Source organism: Lissotriton helveticus, chromosome 6 (assembly GCF_964261635.1).
Source record: "Lissotriton helveticus chromosome 6, aLisHel1.1, whole genome shotgun sequence".
Classification (NCBI taxonomy): Eukaryota; Metazoa; Chordata; class Amphibia; order Caudata; family Salamandridae; genus Lissotriton; species Lissotriton helveticus.
In genome coordinates this window covers 225,503,807-225,523,056 of record NC_136067.1, presented here as the reverse complement: position 1 = coordinate 225,523,056, position 19,250 = coordinate 225,503,807, and the positions used below count along the sequence as shown (strand labels likewise).

Here is a 19,250-nt window from a genome sequence, read left to right as displayed (position 1 = left end):
GCCGCTAAGTATAAAGTCTAATTAGTAAGGATTCCCAGAGATATTTTTAACTTTCACCTCTTCCTTCACTTATCACACGACACCAGCTCTCCTTGAAAAGTCAGGTAGGGTCAGTTGTCTCCGCATGCTTCTTTCAGCTGCGCAAGATTAGAAAGATTGCTCATTTCCTTACCCATTCTGCCCTGATACAGGTGACCATTGCCCTTGTGCTGTCTAGGCTGGACTACTCAAACAGTTTATATTTGGGCCTTCCAGCCGGGCAGCTCAAGAGGCTGCAGCTGGTTCAAAATCAGGCGGCCAGGCTGATCTGTGGGCTTCCTAAATGGCAGTCCATCAGGCTAGGCCTGGCAGATCTGCATTGGCTGCCGGTAGCCCAGAGGGCGGCCTTTAAAACCGGCTGCATTATCTTTAGGGCACTACAAGGCAAGGGCCCTAAATTTATCATTAACCTGCTTGCCAGATACATCCCCTCTCGCAACCTCCGTTCTGGTCACAAAAGCTTGCTCACGGTGCCGGTTGTTAGGAAACTACGTCAGGGCGGCAGCTCCTTTCATTTTCTTGCTGCCTCCCTCTGGAACTCCTTGCCAGCTTCTTTAAGGTCACACGAGGATATCCTAGCCTTTAGACTAGCTTTTAAGACCTGGCTTTTTAGGGAAGCCTATCCTTAGATGTTCTAAACTGTTTTCCTGTTGTTGTGTTGTGCTTATGAAAACTTCCTACAGCGCCATGAAGCCTACGGGCGTACGTGCGCTTTATAAGCTAAATTTAACATAACATAACATAACCAGCTCCGCTGTAACCAGGCATCGCAGCACAACCGGGGGGTATTCGACTGCCCGGTTGGGATCCCAATGATGAAGCATGCACCAACCAGGTTGGTGGGTAAGGGGTCTTTTAACAAACCAAAGGGTTTCTTGGCACTCATATACAAGTGAGCCGTCCTCTTACAATGGGTTCATCCACATTGTTTGTCTATAACAATGGGAATTCCTCAGTGTCTCAAAAATACTCTTTAGTGAGGTCTGTACCTCATTTATCTTACAATTAGTCGAATACAATGATGGTAGTGGGGAGTTCAAATAGTAATACAAAGAAAATATAAACTACAACGCTAGATTGTTGACCTAATATTTATATAGTTGGTTGCTTACACGAAGAATCAATTGAATTACATTTTGTCAATCAATTTACTTGCACAAATCAAAACCCAGAATCACTAAATTGGCCTACAAGTTGTCACAAAAAAAGGCTCACAGTAGCCATGACAATTTTGATGCAATGTAGTAACATGTAGACATTATAGCACTGAAGTAGCTAACACATGTTTAACGGAATCTTGTCTACGCTTCTTCAGGGCTGAAGAAAAGAATAAAAAAGAAAAATAACGCAATGCACAAAAATCAAAAGTCTTATTTAATGGCCTTGATGATTCGGGTACGCCAGACATTGAAGATTTAGCCAATGACCTAACCATGGAGGGCCACAGTCTACAAAATAGTGGACTAACCAGGAAATCTACTTTTGTTTCTCTTCCCTCAAAAGAGAATTTGATTGAGACCTTTTATGACTCGAGTGTTAAAGATTTTGTTGTGATGCATACAATATAATACTAACCTATCCAATAAAGAAATTCTAGCTATGAACAGTTTACTGCAAGATTGTAATGTGATAATACGTGAAACTGACAAAGGGGAGAATGTTGCTCTTATGGATTTTTTTTCAATTATGAGAAGGAAGACTTCGAACAACTTAATGTTGCCATTGACTATGCAAGATGGTCAGGCATATGCTACATTAGAGCTACCCAGAATTGTTGTACACTATTATCTAAATGGTTAGAAATATTTTGATGTGGAAGAATATAGATATATTTGTCAATGATCCTATAATCCCTATCATCTATTTTTTGCACAAGATACACAAGAGAGGTGCTAATCCACCATGCAGTCCAATTATATCCGGTATTGGATCTTGCACTGAAAAGATGTCGTAATATATTGCTATTTATTTGGCAACAATTTTAGTGTACTATCATCTTACCTTTGGGACACCAAAAATCTTCTGGGCAAATTGTCTGGAATCCCATGGGAACACACATATCTGCTAGTATCTATGGTGGTTAAGAGCCTATGCACCATTATTTCCCATAAAGATGGGTTCAAAGCATTACAATATTTCTTCTAATTTAAAAGTGCGAGTCACTATAAACGTGTTCAGATGCTCTTAGACATAACCAATTTTGTACTTGAGAACAACTATTTCCTGTTTCAAAAAAAATTCTTCCATCAGGTGTGTGGCACAGCTATGTCTGCCAGGTTTGCTCCCTCCTTTGCCAACCTCTTCATTGGATGATATGAGAGAGAGCATGCCTGGAATGAAAGACTACTTACTGGATACCATAAAGTACTAGCATGGTATTGTTATATCAATATTTTCTGTTTATGGAATGACTCTGTTGAGGAACTCTTAGAAAACGATACTTTTCGGAGTAACAATTCTTTGAATGTGGAATTATATTTAGAATATGACAGACATAAGATAACATTCTTAGATCTTTAACTCTATGTCAAGTATATGACTCTACATAGCAAAACCTTTTGTAAACCCACTGCTAGTAATAGTGTACGCCACTTCAGCACAGGACGTCCGACTACACAAAATAACAATATTCCAAATGGAGAATCATTACGACTCAAATGAAACTGTAGTGTCACTGAAGAATTCGAGGCACAAGAGTGTATTCAAAGGTTTTGTCTAAGAAATTATCCGGGGAAGGCACTTGCATCTGCATTAGAAAAGGCCAAAAAAGTTCCACAAACTTCTCTGCTCACCCCTACTGGTAAGACTAATAAGCATGGGCGTAAAATCCGCTCCGCTCGCGGATTTTTCGGATTTTCGGCAAATTCGCAATCCGCGAACTCTCGCAAATTTGTCGAAAATCCGTGAATCCGCTCGCGGCGGATTTTTTGCTTGGTTGCGGCGCGCGGCGTGGTGCACGGCGTTCACTTTCCGTCATTTAGCGTTTGCCGAGTTGTTTTTCTTTGCGAGTGACGCGCCATTTTGGATCTTGCTGCGTGATCCCGCGGGAGTTTGGCGCCCGCGAATACGTAATCGCGGCTTGCCACCTTGCACAGCACACCTCGCGAGAGTTCGCAATTGCGAACACGTAGTTGCGGCGGAAAGGAACAATCTCGCACTCGCGAAATAGAGCTTTTGCAATTCTGCACAAGAAAATCACCAGCAAACAGGATAAACCTCCAGAAAATTATGATTTTTATCAGAATCACTCCTCAGATTGACATTTGCATGGCCTTTTTTTTTGCAAGGAGTCCATTTTTGGGGGGGGGGGAGGAAGGAAGTGCCCCACAGTCTCCAACTTCCTGTTCCTGTCCAGCAGGCTCCTCCCAGTGCTTTGTCCATCTCCTGGTCACTCTCATTTGGATCTGGAGCTGGAAGGATTACTTTTTGTGGGTGCTGCTGGATATTTGGATTTGAGGCCTTTTTGACTGTCTTTGGATCACTTTTGGATTAGAAATCAACTTTCACAAGTAAGTTTGTTTGGGGCATTACAGTTGCTGCAAGTAAAATTTTGGAACTTTTTCAGAACATTAAATAAATTATATTGTGGGTAGCCACAGTATCCAGTAGGACCAGGGTTGGTTAGGGGTGCATGATACAACTGTTTTGTTGAATTTAAACACCATTGAGGCCATGGATGGGCTGGGATTGTGCTGATTTTTGTCGTTTTTTTGGGCCTGCTGGTGGGGCCCTTTGCCCAGGGGTGGTGAGTGTTGCATGGGCCTAGTCTTTCTGTGGGGTGTCTTCTTGAATTTAAACATAATTGAGGCCATGGATGGGCTGGGATTGTGCTTATTTTATTGTTTTTTGCCGTTTTTTGGGGGCTGCTGGTGTGGCCTTTTGCCCAGGGGTGGTGGTGCATGGACTGAGTGTGCCTGTGGTGTGGTCTCACTCTCTTTAATGTAAACATCATGGATGGCATTGGATTGTGGTGATTTCTGGCTGTTTTTCTGTTTTTGGGGGGTGTACTGTTGATGTGGACTGGCCATGTGGGTGGTGGTGGTGGCCATCTTGAGTGCTGGCTGGTACAGGCAACATGTGCTTGGGGTGTAAGGGGCCATTTTGAGGAGAGGCAGTGTCTGAGGCCTGCACTTATTTTGCCTACTTTTCATCCTTTATGCCCAGGGGTAGTGAGTGTTGCATGGGCCTAGTGTTTCTGAGGGGTGTCTTCTTGAATTTAAACACCATTGAGGCCATGGATGGGCTGGTATTGTGCTGATTTGATTGTTTTTTGTCGTTTTTTTGGGCCTGCTGGTGGGGCCCTTTGCCCAGGGGTGGTGAGTGTTGCATGGGCCTAGTCTTTCTGTGGGGTGTCTTCTTGAATTTAAACATAATTGAGGCCATGGATGGGCTGGGATTGTGCTTATTTTATTGTTTTTTGTCATTTTTTGGGGGCTGCTGGTGTGGCCTTTTGCCCAGGGGTGGTGGTGCATGGACTGAGTGTGCCTGTGGTGTGGTGTGGTCTCACTCTCTTTAATGTAAACATCATGGATGGCATTGGATTGTGGTGATTTCTGGCTGTTTTTCTGTTTTTGGGGGGTGTACTGTTGATGTGGACTGGCCATGTGGGTGGTGGTGGTGGCCATCTTGAGTGCTGGCTGGTACAGGCAACATGTGCTTGGGGTGTAAGGGGCCATTTTGAGGAGAGGCAGTGTCTGAGGCCTGCACTTATTTTGCCTACTTTTCATCCTTTATGCCCAGGGGTAGTGAGTGTTGCATGGGCCTAGTGTTTCTGAGGGGCGTCTTCTTGAATTTAAACACCATTGAGGCCATGGATGGGCTGGGATTGTGCTGATTTGATTGTTTTTTGTCGTTTTTTTGGGCCTGCTGGTGGGGCCCTTTGCCCAGGGGTGGTGAGTGTTGCATGGGCCTAGTCTTTCTGTGGGGTGTCTTCTTGAATTTAAACATAATTGAGGCCATGGATGGGCTGGGATTGTGCTTATTTTATTGTTTTTTGTCGTTTTTGGGGGCTGCTGGTGTGGCCTTTTGCCCAGGGGTGGTGGTGCATGGACTGAGTGTGCCTGTGGTGTGGTGTGGTCTCACTCTCTTTAATGTAAACATCATGGATGGCATTGGATTGTGGTCATTTCTGGCTGTTTTTCTGTTTTTGGGGGTGTACTGTTGATGTGGACTAGCCATGTGGGTGGTGGTGGTGGCCATCTTGAGTGCTGGCTGGTACAGGCAACATGTGCTTGGGGTGTAAGGGGCCATTTTGAGGAGAGGCAGCGTCTGAGGCCTGCACTTATTTTGCCTACTTTTCATCCTTTATGCCCAGGGGTAGTGAGTGTTGCATGGGCCTAGTGTTTCTGAGGGGTGTCTTCTTGAATTTAAACACCATTGAGGCCATGGATGGGCTGGGATTGTGCTGATTTGATTGGTTTTTGTCGTTTTTTTGGGCCTGCTGGTGAGGCCCTTTGCCCAGGGGTGGTGAGTGTTGCATGGGCCTAGTCTTTCTGTGGGGTGTCTTCTTGAATTTAAACATAATTGAGGCCATGGATGGGCTGGGATTGTGCTTATTTTATTGTTTTTTGTCGTTTTTGGGGGGCTGCTGGTGTGGCCTTTTGCCCAGGGGTGGTGGTGCATGGACTGAGTGTGCCTGTGGTGTGGTCTGGTCTCACTCTCTTTAATGTAAACATCATGGATGGCATTGGATTGTGGTGATTTCTGGCTGTTTTTCTGTTTTTGGGGGGTGTACTGTTGATGTGGACTGGCCATGTGGGTGGTGGTGGTGGCCATCTTGAGTGCTGGCTGGTACAGGCAACATGTGCTTGGGGTGTAAGGGGCCATTTTGAAGAGAGGCAGTGTCTGAGGCATGCACTTATTTTGCCTACTTTTCATCCATTATGCCCAGGGGTAGTGAGTGTTGCATACTTGCATGTCCCTAGTCTTTCTGTGGGGTGTCTTCAATGTAAACATCATGGATGGCATGGGATTGTGCTCATTGTTCTGTGTTTTGTCCATTTTTTGGGGTGTATAACTGAACTGATGTTCCTCTGTCTTCCATTGCTTTTAGGTGCACAAGAAGACTCAAGAGAACCACCAGTGCCAGGAAGAAGTCCTGCAGCGGTGTGTGTGTGCAGCATAACGTCACGCGACGTCACGTCTGGACACAGAACCCTCTGCAACTCGTGCAACTGCTGCCTGCTGACCTGCTCTGAAGAAGATGGCCCCAAAAAAAGTAACCCGTAGCTCCTCTAGCAAGAAAGGTGCCAGTAAGGAGCAGAAGAAGCAAGTTACCAAGGACACTGGTGTGCCGCCCGCCCCTTTTTTTGGGAGTGAAAAAAAAAGTATGCCTGCAGCAGCAGCGGGATCTGCTGGGGACCAAGCTGGCAGCAGCACCCCCGCTCCATTGGGCTCAGTGCCACCACCACCACCACTCCAACTTAAGTCCAAGCCCTTGAGTGCTGCAGAGGCAGCCAGTATAGTTCTTCAATCACCATCGACCAGTGATGTTGGCTCATCGCAAGAAAGCAGCAGCAATGTCCCTCAATCAACACAGGTTGTTGTAGCTCATCTGACGAGTGTTGAACAACCACAGCCGCAACAACAATCACATGTGCAAGTACAAGCCCAAGTACATGTGGAAGGAGAGGCAGCGCAAGGAGATGCGCAAGCAGAGGTGCATGGAGGGTCACAAGTGGCCACAATAGTTGTTCCTCCCGAAGTAGGGGCACATCAGGAAATCGACAATCAAGGCGAGGTATCATTTGAGGAAGCCACTCCTCCTGATGATCCTTCATTGTCTTCCACACCCCTAGCAAGGAAGAGATCAAGGGTGGTGTCTACATCTTCTTCAAGCACACCTCCTTCTGATGATACGGATCAAACTTGGGAACCAGCACCACAGCCGTCTGAGAGTGAGGCACACCATGATCCGACAAAGGTAGTTAAGCGTAAAAGGAAGCTCGTCCAAAGTCTCAGAGTTATGGAGTGTGATGAGGCTCAACAAGAAGTGGCGGATACTGCTGCTGATGAAGACTCTGCCAACGACGACCCAGTCATCATAAAGGTCACTGCAGCCCCAGCGGGCATGCAGCAAACAGACATTTTGACCCTAGCCCGAAGAGCTGCTGAGCGTGATGATGATGATGATGTTGTCGATGAGGAGGCAGTGGAAACACCACAATCATTGGAGTTAAGTAGTACACCAACTCGTCCCGTTCCATATTTCTTTCTGGCAAGAAGAGACCTCCGTCAACCTCGACCTTAATTAGTGGCGGTGAAAGTGCAAAACGTACAAAAGTTGGGCAATCCAGATCCTCCACTTCATCTGGCATTAGCTTCATGACCACCACCACCAGTATCGCCGCCTCCTCCATGTCCCACAGACACTTCAAGTCCCCAGTTTGGGACTTCTTTACTGTTTGTCCAAAAAATCCAAAGTTTGCCATTTGTACCATTTGTAAGCAAGCAGTTAGTCGTGGTAAGCCAGGTACCAACTATGGTACCGGAGGCCAGAGAGGTCATCTTAGGAGACAGCACACTGTCAAATGGTTTGCGCACCTAGATGCGATCAAGAAAGGCCGAATTCAAGGAAACGTTGATGTTTCATCTGATGATGACGAGGAGGAAGAAGACGTGTCAAACACTTCCCTTACACCCAGTACCCCTGTCAGCAGCACACCCAATGTGAGGCACACTAAGAGTGTTGGAGCGACTGAGACACCAACGCACAAAAGTTCACCAGCGAGCAAAATTGGGTCAACGAAGTCATTATCAGCCCGTAAATGCTTGGTCCAGGGCAACATTAGAACAATGCTTACTTCAGACGTGCCATATGAACGCAACCACCCACTGACGCGTCTGTATAACACTAAGCTGGCTAAAATGCTAGCTGTGGACCTTCTCCCTTTTTCTTTTGTAGAAGCGGTAGGTTTTCTAGAATTAGTGGCAACGCTCTGCCCTAAATGGAAGGTTCCTAGCCGGTTCTATTTTGCCAGAGTTGCGGTTCCAGCACTACATGAAGATGTGCTGGAGGCGATTGGGGCAGCTTTGCAGAAGAGTGCTGTTCACACAATACATCTGACAACAGACATGTGGACCAGTGGCGCAGGCGCTGATTACATGTGCATCACTGCACACTGGGTCTCTTTTTCAGGTGTTAAAGCAAAGCTAAACGCAGGTGTTGACCCGGACCAAGTTTTTAAAGCTGCTCGGAAACATGCAACACTAGCCATGTTTGGCTTGGAGAAAAGTCACACAGCAGAAAACCTTTTGGAAGAGTTTAATAAAAAGGTCTTGAAAATGCTATCCCCCCAAAAACGCATGATTGGTTATGTTTCCACGGATAATGGCGCCAATGTAGTTAAGGCCATGTGGAAGGGTGACTATTTTAGAGTGCCGTGTTTGGCGCACTGTATCAACCTGGTAGTTCAAAAATTCTTGAGTGATAAACACAGTCCAGCGTTCGAGGTAATGGCCACCTGCCGCCAAATGTGCAACCATTTCAGCCATTCTTTTAAGGCCCGGAAGCATCTGAGGAGACTGCTACTTGAACGTCAAATGCCAGTGAAAGCACTCATCCAGGAGGTGGCAACACGTTGGAACTCAACCTTCTACATGCTTGAGCGTCTGTATGAGCAGTATACGGTACTCGATCACTATTTCTTCACAGAGGGTACATCTCAGAAGGAGGACATGCGGTTGGGTGCGGCGCAATGGGACATAGTTAAAAGCCTGACAGACATGCTTCGTCCTTTTGAGTTCTTCACGCGTGGAGTCAGCCAGGAGGACTGTAATTTGGGAAAAGCTATCCCATTGTTGTGCATGCTGGAGCACCAACTGATGGCGGTGTCTTCTGAGTTTGAAAAAGATGAAAAAAAAAAGACCATTTTATTTTGTCTGAGAAATTATTAGAGCGCCTACGTGGTGAGGAACGTCTTAAAAACATCAAGTCAGAACAGCATTACATTTGTGCTACTATTCTGGATCCACGCTACAAAAAGGCACTGGCAGGCGAAGCATTCTTTCCTTTTGCTGATGCAGATGTTCAAAAGTACAAACATTGGTTAGCCTTGTCAGCCAAGAGGTTTGAAAAAGAACGGCAGGTTATTGAAGGAGAAGACAGTACATCAGCATCAGCATCAGCAGGCCATCCCCAGTCACAAGAATCCACTTCTGCACCTGTGGCTGGGGCACAAGTGACCTCTCAGCCGTTAAAGGCAACTGGATCATCTGCACCACACACAACAGTATCAGTGGCTGTTGTAGAGGATTGGCTAAGTTTGCTTGGGTATGGTTCTCGAAAAAATGTCAAAGGCACAGCAAAAAGTAAGCAAAGTGGAGGAACCGTTGATGACCTTGAGCCGATGGTGCAGGACTATATGAATGACTCAACAGAGGTCTTTCTTAATGATGAGCCATTGCAGTATTGGCATGGCAAAAAACAATTGTGGCCACAGCTCTCCAACCTGGCTATAAACTATTTGTCTTGCCCACTCGCAAGTGTGTCTTCTGAACGTGTTTTCAGTGCTGCTGGTGGCATTGTAACTCCCAAACGGAGCCGCCTCTCGCCCAAAAATGTGGAGCGGCTGACAATGATCAAGATGAATCAGCACCTCATACCACCAGATTACAAAGTACGAGAAAGCACGCCGCATGAAGACGAGGAGGACGGCAACGTAGATGAGGGGATTTGTTCTCTGTTCGGTGGCACTGACCTCATCCAGCCTGAATTCGCAGAGTATGATGACGAAATCTTCTTCTTATTCCCTGACACCGAGCCCTGAAAATGAGACAATGAATCAAGAACTTTCTTTTTCGTCCTTATTCACTTTTATTCCTGTTTGTCTCTCTTTCTTTGGTTTGCACAGTTAATTTAATTCAAACTTTAATCACCTAATCCCAAAAACAAGACCATCAGCAGAACTGTCTTCACTTGTTTGCTTATTGATTTGAAGGTGCCGCAGTCTACATTCCTCAGGTTCACAAGTTCTGAAGAACATGCTCCTCTATCCTCCTCCTCCAGACTGCGATTTCCCTCAAAGCAGAGTGCTGGATTACGCCCAATGAAGAAAGACTCAGCACTTGTGGGGGTGTTGTACTTCTTTGCGGGTGAGTTGACGGATTTGGGCCCATTGCTGTGAAGCTCTAATAATGGACAAAAGTGTTTTGGACCAAATATGAGGTGGAAATTTCTTGCCGTTTTTGCTGACTTGCTTGCCTTTGGGGTGCTCTTTGGCGGGGTTCCGGGTGTTTGTGGGTGATTTTTGGTGTCTGGGAGCACTGCTGCGACAATCTAATCTTGATTGCATTTGCTTTTCAGGAAATCCGTGGTGGAAAACAGGAGTTATGATGATTGATGATGATGACCTAGCTGCACAGCGCCGCGTTTGGACCGAAGGCCGAGAGATATTGTAAGTATGAGATTTAGCTTTTTCGCTGTTTGGGGGTGTTGTCGGGTGGTTTTTTCCGGGTGGGTTGGCGGGTCTTGCCTGGGGCATTCCTGGGAAGGTCTAATACCGGATAGAAGTGTTTTGGACAAAATCCTGAAGGAAACACCAGTTTTAGCACTTTTTGTAAGTTAGGGTTCGTTAGGGTTAGCCCTAGCAGCAGGATTGCATGTTTTTCGGGGGGTTCTATTGCAACGCAGTTCTGGTGTTGTAGAGCACTGTTGGAGCGATGCTGGCTATGGATACTTTTGCTTGCTTGCAAGTGGTTTGAATACAATCCACGGTCTGTATTTGGGCCTACTGTTACTTTCAAAGTATGTTTTGTAACCATTTTTCTGCTAGGCATCGTTTTTGGAGATCTGATTGGGGTTCTTCTACATTTTTGCGACTGGCTTTAGTAAGGGTCTTGGTGGGAGCATTGCTGGGAAGGTCAAATTTTGTTCTAAAACACAGTTTACAGTACACCTACCTTGAGGGGAAAGATCCGCTATAATATTTTGGCCATACTTATTTATCCTTAAAAAGGTGACTCAGACAGAGCACGCAATTTCAAAAATATTGTACTGTCTATTAGGGAAATCAAAGTGTCATTTTTGAACCACACAGCGTACATACCTTTTATTTATTTATCAGTGGTATTGTAATAGCACTTCCTGTTTTCCGTTCAATAATTACAGGCCGGGTTTCAGTCAACATCCGCCAGGCAGGCAGTGGACAGGGTGTCTTCTGTCAGTGGTCACCAACATTGATGGACGAAGCGTCAGCTGGAATGGAGGAGTGCCGCCAATAAGAGGAATTGTTTGCTGCATGCAACTTACTTACCAAATTCAACAGGACAACTCCAACAACATACGCAATACAGATACAGTATCCATTGTTTTATTCTATGAGTGTGACTGCATGTGCTTAGCTTTAGTTTGTAACCAAAGATTGTCTTTATCTTCAATTATTGTTTGTCCATGCTCTGCTTTTTTTTCTTCTCTCAACAAAACCTACCCAAAAAGAAACCCCCATTCCCATCCATTTTACAAACCCTAACCCTCTTCCCCCGGGCTGTGTTGTTTTGCTTGATGTCTGACTAAAATGACATCAATAATTCCACACACTTGCTGGGGAGGATAAGGTCATAGCAACAGGCTGGTGAAGGAATACGAGGATATCTTCTAGACTTACTCAGCTTCAGTACTATATCTTCTAGTAGTAGTAGCCAATGTCAAATAAATTCAACGCAAGTACTAGTTATACTTGCAAGCAAATACTTTACCATTTGTTAGGCTACATTATGGCACTGTTCTGTCTGTCACCTGCTATATTCTCGATCGTACCGTAACCGTTGTAATGCTACAGTAAGGACAAACAAGGTTTCGTTTTCTTTTTTTCCATAGGCATGCAACTGCCACTGTGTCACACCACTAGTACCACCGCAATGAGGAAATGTCACCCGCCCAGGATTGACAACGTTAATCCCCATTTCACGTGGAGCCAGCCCTGGGCCTAGCCCTAATTTCTAACACAAATTACAGGTAAGATAAGCGTTTGGTGGGAGGTAGTATAATGGAGTATTATTTCGGAGTAGACAAGAGATTGACGGTTGTACTACTAAAGTCCTACGACTGTTCAGGAAAACAAAGTTACTGTTACACCCCCGCCCCCCACCCACCAGACTGAAAAGCAGTAAAAAACAGGTATGGTCAGATAAAGTTTAAAAATATATTTATGTAGCCCTAACAAAATAATTTCCCTCACCCACCCTAACCCCAACGATTGTCTTTGAAACGTCCCAAAACGATCCCAACTCCCAAATCCCACCCCCCAAAAGTCTATAAAAAAAGGGCAAGGGACACTCCACTACTGGAGGGTGCTGGTGCTGGTGCATTTTGCGGCATGGGCATCATACTCCTTGCGGAGGGTGGCAAGCTCGGAGCGGAGGCCCTTAACCAAGTTCTTATACTTCAGGACCTCCTGCTCCAGGTTGGACATTCGGACTCGTAGGCGGCGTTGGCGTTCCTTGCAGCTCCTGTGGGGGGAAGCTGGTATTTCTGTTGCTTGGCGGTGGCGGTTGTCTTTGTTAGCCCGGCTCGGTCCCGCTGGCTTAGTCACGGAGGAGGATGCAGCGGTCCCAGTCGAGGATGTTGTTGTTGCCCCGCTCGACTGCGTGTCCTCCTCCTCCTCCAGGGCCACCAGCCGCCGATATTCGGCGACAGTGGCCTCCAGCCTCCGTTGCCGGGCCATTCTAGCCTGCTCCCTCCGTGTTGTTGATTTGGAAGGAGCAACTATATGAAGAAAGAAAGACATAGTCTGTAACCAATGCTCCTTAGCATTAATAACACAAAGTGATTGAGCCGAAAGTTGGGTCACAGTACAAGTAGCAAATTGAAAGCACAGTACATAACTATTGAGGACAGTATCTATGTAACCTCCCACTTCTGCATCCTTGCTCTAACATTAGTGGTAGTTTAATGAACAAATTCTACGACCACTATGGACTTCCATTACAGTCGACTATGACAGTACACCAGTCTTATTCTTCTTCTTCTCTCTTGTTTAGGGAAATTGGTACGTTATCTTATGCAAGCCGGCAGAATGACATGGACAGCACAGTGAACTTGCACCCGAGAAAAAAAGTTGCACACCATGATAAGTGAGACAGACTTGCGTTACTGTACCGGTCCAGTACATGCAGGTGGTGAAGCTATTACTTTTCTATTACGGGTGGCACTGAGAATACTCTGTTACAAGGGCTACTGCTTAATTAATTTACCTTTCACCCTACAGTGCAAATGAGTACTAGAAAAGGAAAATGAAGAAGCTAAGTAATTTGATTATCTATCACTTCACATGGGACGTATTTGATGACATATGGGATGACTTTAGGTGCTTTGCTTAATATTGAGTGAACAGTGATACACCCACACATGAATGACGTACTACAAGTAAACTAAAGTTATTAAGAGAGGTACGGAGTGTCCACCGTAATAACCAGATATATGCTGTGATTGCAGACGCAATACAAAGTACTGCTACTATTCATGGTAGTATTGGACACATTTACAATTTCTTTTCCTTGCCTTCCCTGCACTGGAACGGACATGCGGGTGCGGTGGTACATGCTCTTCAAGGTAACACTTAGTTCATCTGGCGACCATCTACTCTCTCTAGATACACATGTGCTATCTAAGAGTCAGAGAATACCATGCTCCAGGCATCCATTCAGTCAAAGTATACGCACACATACAGTTTCTGTTTCACCCACCCAGGCTGCTGTCCTTCCACCCATCCTTGCTTCATCATTGACCCAGCCATGCACCATACCATATTCTTTCCTTCCCAGCCACCTCGGGGGCCAAGCAAACACATATCGTTCTTCTTTGCCAGCCATCATACAAGTTCGCGTCCCACTTACTTACACCCTTCTTTCGCTTTTCGTTCATCCCATCCATCACGTTCGTCTAAGAACTTATTGGGATTCTTCTCACCAAAAACTTCACAGCTAAGTCGAAGTACATTTCGAGGAGGCTACTACCTGGTTGATTTGTAATACACCCGTGCAGAAAGCACACTATGCAGTCTTCAATCTCAATAAGTAAGGAATATATAGCTTACCTGTTTCCGCCACCACCGTTTGAACCCCCACAGGACCCTCCGCCGGCTCCTGCACCGCCTCCTCCCCAGAGTCCTCCGAGTCCTCGCCCAACACAGCCACCTCCGCGCTGGCCCCGTCACCAGATGTTACACCTACAAAGTACATTTAAGAATGTTAGAATACACCACTCACTACTATATAATATTTGGTCTAGGAGAAATGTTAAAAAAACTGAATACAATGTAATAATTTGTGACTGTCTACTCCAAAGTAAAAATGTCCCTTTTTCTGTTGTCTTGCTGCACTTTTATGCACAACTGATGAATGCTTGCTTTTGATTTTTAACACGCACCACTTTTTCTCCTAACAGACAGAAGCTTGACTCCTAAGAACACGACCAGGATCAAGTTCAAACCAGGTGAGAGCTCGGCTCGACCACAAGAAATGTGTCCAATTAATCGTCAGCACTAAACACTTTTCCGTTTTCAGTTAAATAGTTTTATGACAAAGTAGATTTTAATAAATGTGTTTACTTTTAATAAAGCTTTTAAACTTAAATAGACTCTGTGGTTTTTGTTCCTCCAGACTAGAGTGGATGAGCTAAAGGTTTTGGAATTTTTGCAAGCATGAGTGCCTCTGACACTTCTTGACTGTGCTGTGACTCCGTACTCTCTTGTCCTGCGTACGATAATCTAGAGATCATTGGGGATCAATAATCTGTGACTTCGGGAGCTGAATGACTCTGCCACACTATCTAGTCAGTAAGGAGACAGTGCATAGAGCTATTGCTGAATAGAATGGGAGTCCAATGGAATTGCCAAATGTCCAATCTTAGTTAGCTACACAGACAGACTAATAAGAATAGCCTAGTAATACCACAGGGAGTCATATTCGAGGCAGGATAAGAATTTATATCCAGTCTACAAGAAGATCAAAGACGATTTAGAAAAAATCGAATGAGGAACGCTAGGAAAAAATAGGTACTCTTTATTAAAATGTAAACTTACTGGGGCCAGCAAAGGAGCCCTCGCCTGCCCGATCCTGGCCTGCATCCTCAGCACCCTCCTCCTGTGTCCTCTTGCCCTTGGGGGGAGCTGATGTACAACATGAAAGAAAGAAAGACCAGAAAACATGGATGAGATTTTTCAACCAAATCAAACATTTCAAAAGAACAATAACAAAATATTTTGGAGAAATAGCAAATAGATAGACAACTATTCCACGGGATCTATCTCATGTGGTATACTACGTTATTCGTATTGCCTGATTTGCGGAACGTTGACTTAGAAAGTTCCTATGTAACTCAATAAACAGACTACTAAAGAGGTTTGCCTAGGCCTGGCACTGCAGGCAGCAGTCCGCAGCACGCGAAGTGACAGACAAAGTCCACCCTGCTTGCAGATCAGTGAATACTCAAACTATCAATCCACCCACCACCGCCACTATTTCTTCTTATAGCCATGTGTCTAAAGGAAGGACTGGACTTCAGTCTGTTGGGGCTGATTTAGAAGTCCCTTGCGGCTCATTTTCCTCCATTGTTGCGTGCCTTTTGTGACGCAGCGGCAGAACAAAAGACTCGCCATGGTGTTGGTGCGGCGTATATATTAAAAAAAAACACATATGGGCATATGGGCGATGCATCACGTTGTAAAGCCCTGCGCCATCAGGGGGCGTTCCGGCGCAAGGGAGGGCGTACCTGCGCAGGAACGAATCCTAAAAGTGGCTGAGGGAAATCTACAAGATGTCAATCAGTCACTTTTAGGACAATGATGCATGACTCAAACCCTGCGCGCTTGAAGCCGACGTACGGCTTGATGCAGCATTGGGGAGATAGGGTACCCCAGAGCATTGCTGGAGCTGCGCCATCGTTGGCACGCAACTCCAGCAATGCGCTGCCTTTACGGCACAGATGCGTAAGGCTTCTGTGACGTTTTGGGCCAATGGGTGGTGGTGGCATGGCACACAATTACTGCCGCATCCCTGCTACTTTGCAGGGATGCGCCGGTAATTGAAAATATGACCCTTAGTGTCTAGCATTACGCAGTTCTTATCTTTACACTACACTCATACATAATTTCTCAGGCCAATGAAATGCTTCTGAACACAACATACAAAACAAAGAAGCATAGTAGCAAGCAAGGCTACTGAGAAGGAGAGCAGTGCACCTGAAATGCATAGAAGATTTTGAAATATAATTTACCTCAATGTAATCGGCAGCATTATTGCTCTTGGTAAAGAACAAAGATTTGCAAATAACAGAGCCGGATAAAACAGAGTAGTAAATGAATAGCTACTACTACTCACCAAGCCCGGGGACCTCTACGCCGAGCGCGTCCAGCAAGTCCCGTTCCCGATCCATGACATCGGTCCAGCGGTGGGTGGCCTGGTTATATGTGCGCCGGACCCCAGAGAGCTTATACATGGCCCGGCACACCTTCTCCCACCGCTTGCGGCGCTCCCGGATGCCATAGCCAGTCGCGATCTTGCCGCCTCCCAGGATCGTCTTGGGGAGGCGGCGCTGGACGTGGAAGATGAGTGCCGCCACTTCCTCCGCGCTGAAGATCTCCCGCGGCACCACTTGCTCCCCCCTCAAACGCCCGCACGGGAGCCGGGTACGGGGTGCGGGACCCTTCCCCTTCTCAGGGTGCTTCCCGGCTCCCTTTACCATGGTCTGGGCAGAAATACAGTTAAATGATAAACAAGAAATAGAATAGTGAAGAAGAAACGAAAAGAGTTTAAAAAAGTAGTTTAAAAGTAACTAAAAGCAGCAGAAAACACAAAAATATAGAGCTAGAAAAATAGAGGGATAGATAATAAGTAAAATTAGATCAAATAAACTTCAAACAAGCAAAGGATGGCAGAGATTGAGAGAGGATAGAGAAAGCATGCCCAGAACCATAGCAATGAATGAGAAACAAGATGGCTGCGCCCGTTCACGACCGGGTGGGTAAGTTCGCGCGAGATTTTCCTCGCGAGCACGCGCGAAATTGTACTAGCGAGCAGCACACTTTGCGAGATTACACATAGCGGCCGGAAACGGAATTACGTCACGCAAACAAGATGGCCGCGCCCGTGTACGACCGATAGGGTAACTTGGCAAACGTATAGCTAGAAGCGCCTCGCGAACACGCGCAAAATCACGCGAACATACACGTCGCAAAAAAAACTATTTTGTATTCGAACGCATTCGCGGCTTCCGAAATCGATCTCGCACGGATTCGCGCCCCAAAAAACACGTGAAATTGCAGAAAAAACGATTTTAGCTAAACTGAAAGCAATGAGCAGGTGCAAAAGTTCAAACTTAACATTAGTAACATTCAAGGTAGTGCTTCCTGAGGGGCCCCTCCAGAGTTTGCAACTATTCTATGACCCTGCTATGACCCAAACAGCAGGCTCATAGAATAGCTACAAGTAGACCATAAAGGTCCTGTGAAAAAAAAATTCACTGCAACAAAAAGCAAATTACAGATAAGGAAGGAAGCAGGTGCCAGCCAGACTGGAAGTTTCAAAATTACTGACACATTAATGACCCACAAATTAATTGATGGCAGTTGAAGAAGGGCAGGTGTGCTTGCTTTTTTCAACCACCATAATCTACAGTGATAAATAAACCTAATGGGTGGCAGTGAGGATGTACCAGAGGGTGGCATGGGTGTCCCAGAGGGTGGCAGTGGTGAAACAGAGGGTGCTGTGAACCTGTGATGATAAACCAGACGTAGAAACAACATAGTCGCGGCCGTTGCGAGCCGAAAAGTAAGTTCGCAATTGCGAACTTGTCCCAAAATCGGCGCGAACGCGCGCCAACACAAAAAACGGGAAAATCCGCAAATCCGCTAGAGTTCGCGTATCTTCGCGGATTGCGAATCCGTAAATCCGCAATTTCGCGTACGCGAGATCCGCTAGATCCGCCCATGCTTAAAGACTAAGACGAGAACACAAACTATCGATCCTCACATTAGGTTCATTACGAAATTGTGGGCAGAAAACTGGCAGATCTTTCAAATTTGTATCTAGCAATTAAGATGTCTTGCGACTAGACCAGGCTCTGAATAAATCATTACCTAACCATCCTTTGATCACATATAAGAAGGCTGATGACTTTTCTTAGCCCCAGTGACACCACAAGATATTCAATAAACACTGCTAACACTTGGCTCAACAAAAAAAAATCTCTGGGCTGCTTTTAAAGTGAAGGATGTGTATGCTGTCAATATGTCACTGATAAAGCTGTAGAGTTTTTTTAATCATGATCAATTTTATAAACTGAACACAAATCACTGTGTATATATAATTATTTGTGTGTATGGGTGCCAATATGTTGGGTCAAATAAAAGAGAATTGAAAATTAGATGGAAAGAACATTTGCGAGCAATCAAACTTGCAGACTCTAAATCTTCCATAGCTGTTAACTTTGCAAAGGAATATCAGTTAGGTCAGATTTGTAACATTTTATTCATGGGTGTTGATCACATACAAACACAACACAGGGGAGGCGACAGAGAGTTTAAACTACGTCCCAAGGACAGTTGGTGGATTAACTGTTTACATAGTTTGAATGTGGACTCAGAAATGTTTACTACCCTGGAATGTTACATTTACAGGAGTCCCAGTAGCAAAATCTCTTTAGTACAGAGACACAAAATCAAAAGAAAAATCAAAATCAAACTAATAACACTCTATTCCATGACTGATGTTTTTATTCACATCCTCAGTTGTAGACCAGTTAAGTATACATTTTTCCAATTACAACACATATAATTGCCCAAAAGTGAAGGCTGGGTGAGAGGGAAGAGGGCGAAAGGGGTATAGTATTGGTGAGGGTTGTGTAGGTATAGAGAAGGTTTAAAAGAGGTCACATGTGGTCACATAAGTGCATTTATAAATTTACAACACATGGGCATATTCAAATTGCCTTCGAAATATTTCTAAACATAGATATGTGTAATCCTATCCCAATAAATCAAACACAGCCAACAATGAACTGTTGCATTTGGTTAGGACAAACGAATAGTATGTCGACGTTTCGACCCCAGTGGTGTAGGCTTGTTTGCACCTTACTGCGGGGTCTTCATCAGGAATGGTGAGGAGGGGAATTCGGGGGAGTGGGGGAGGGCACCTATAAGTAAAAACATCAAAGTGAGCTAGATGTAAAGTACCTAGTAGAATTTCATAAAAGAGGCAGAGCAAATTCAAATGAT

The 19,250-nt window shown here is 45.2% G+C and overlaps 1 protein-coding gene and 1 long non-coding RNA gene across 4 annotated transcripts in view; one reads left to right on the top strand and one right to left on the bottom strand.

The window, feature by feature from the left end:
* RCAN2 (regulator of calcineurin 2) overlaps nucleotides 1-19,250 on the top strand; it is a 649,138-nt gene that overhangs the window by 8,083 nt on the left and 621,805 nt on the right. The window lies entirely within an intron of this gene.
* The window catches only part of LOC144762455 (uncharacterized), an 81,279-nt gene that overhangs the window by 60,772 nt on the left and 1,257 nt on the right, over nucleotides 1-19,250 (bottom strand). The gene's annotated exons all lie outside the window — the stretch shown is intronic.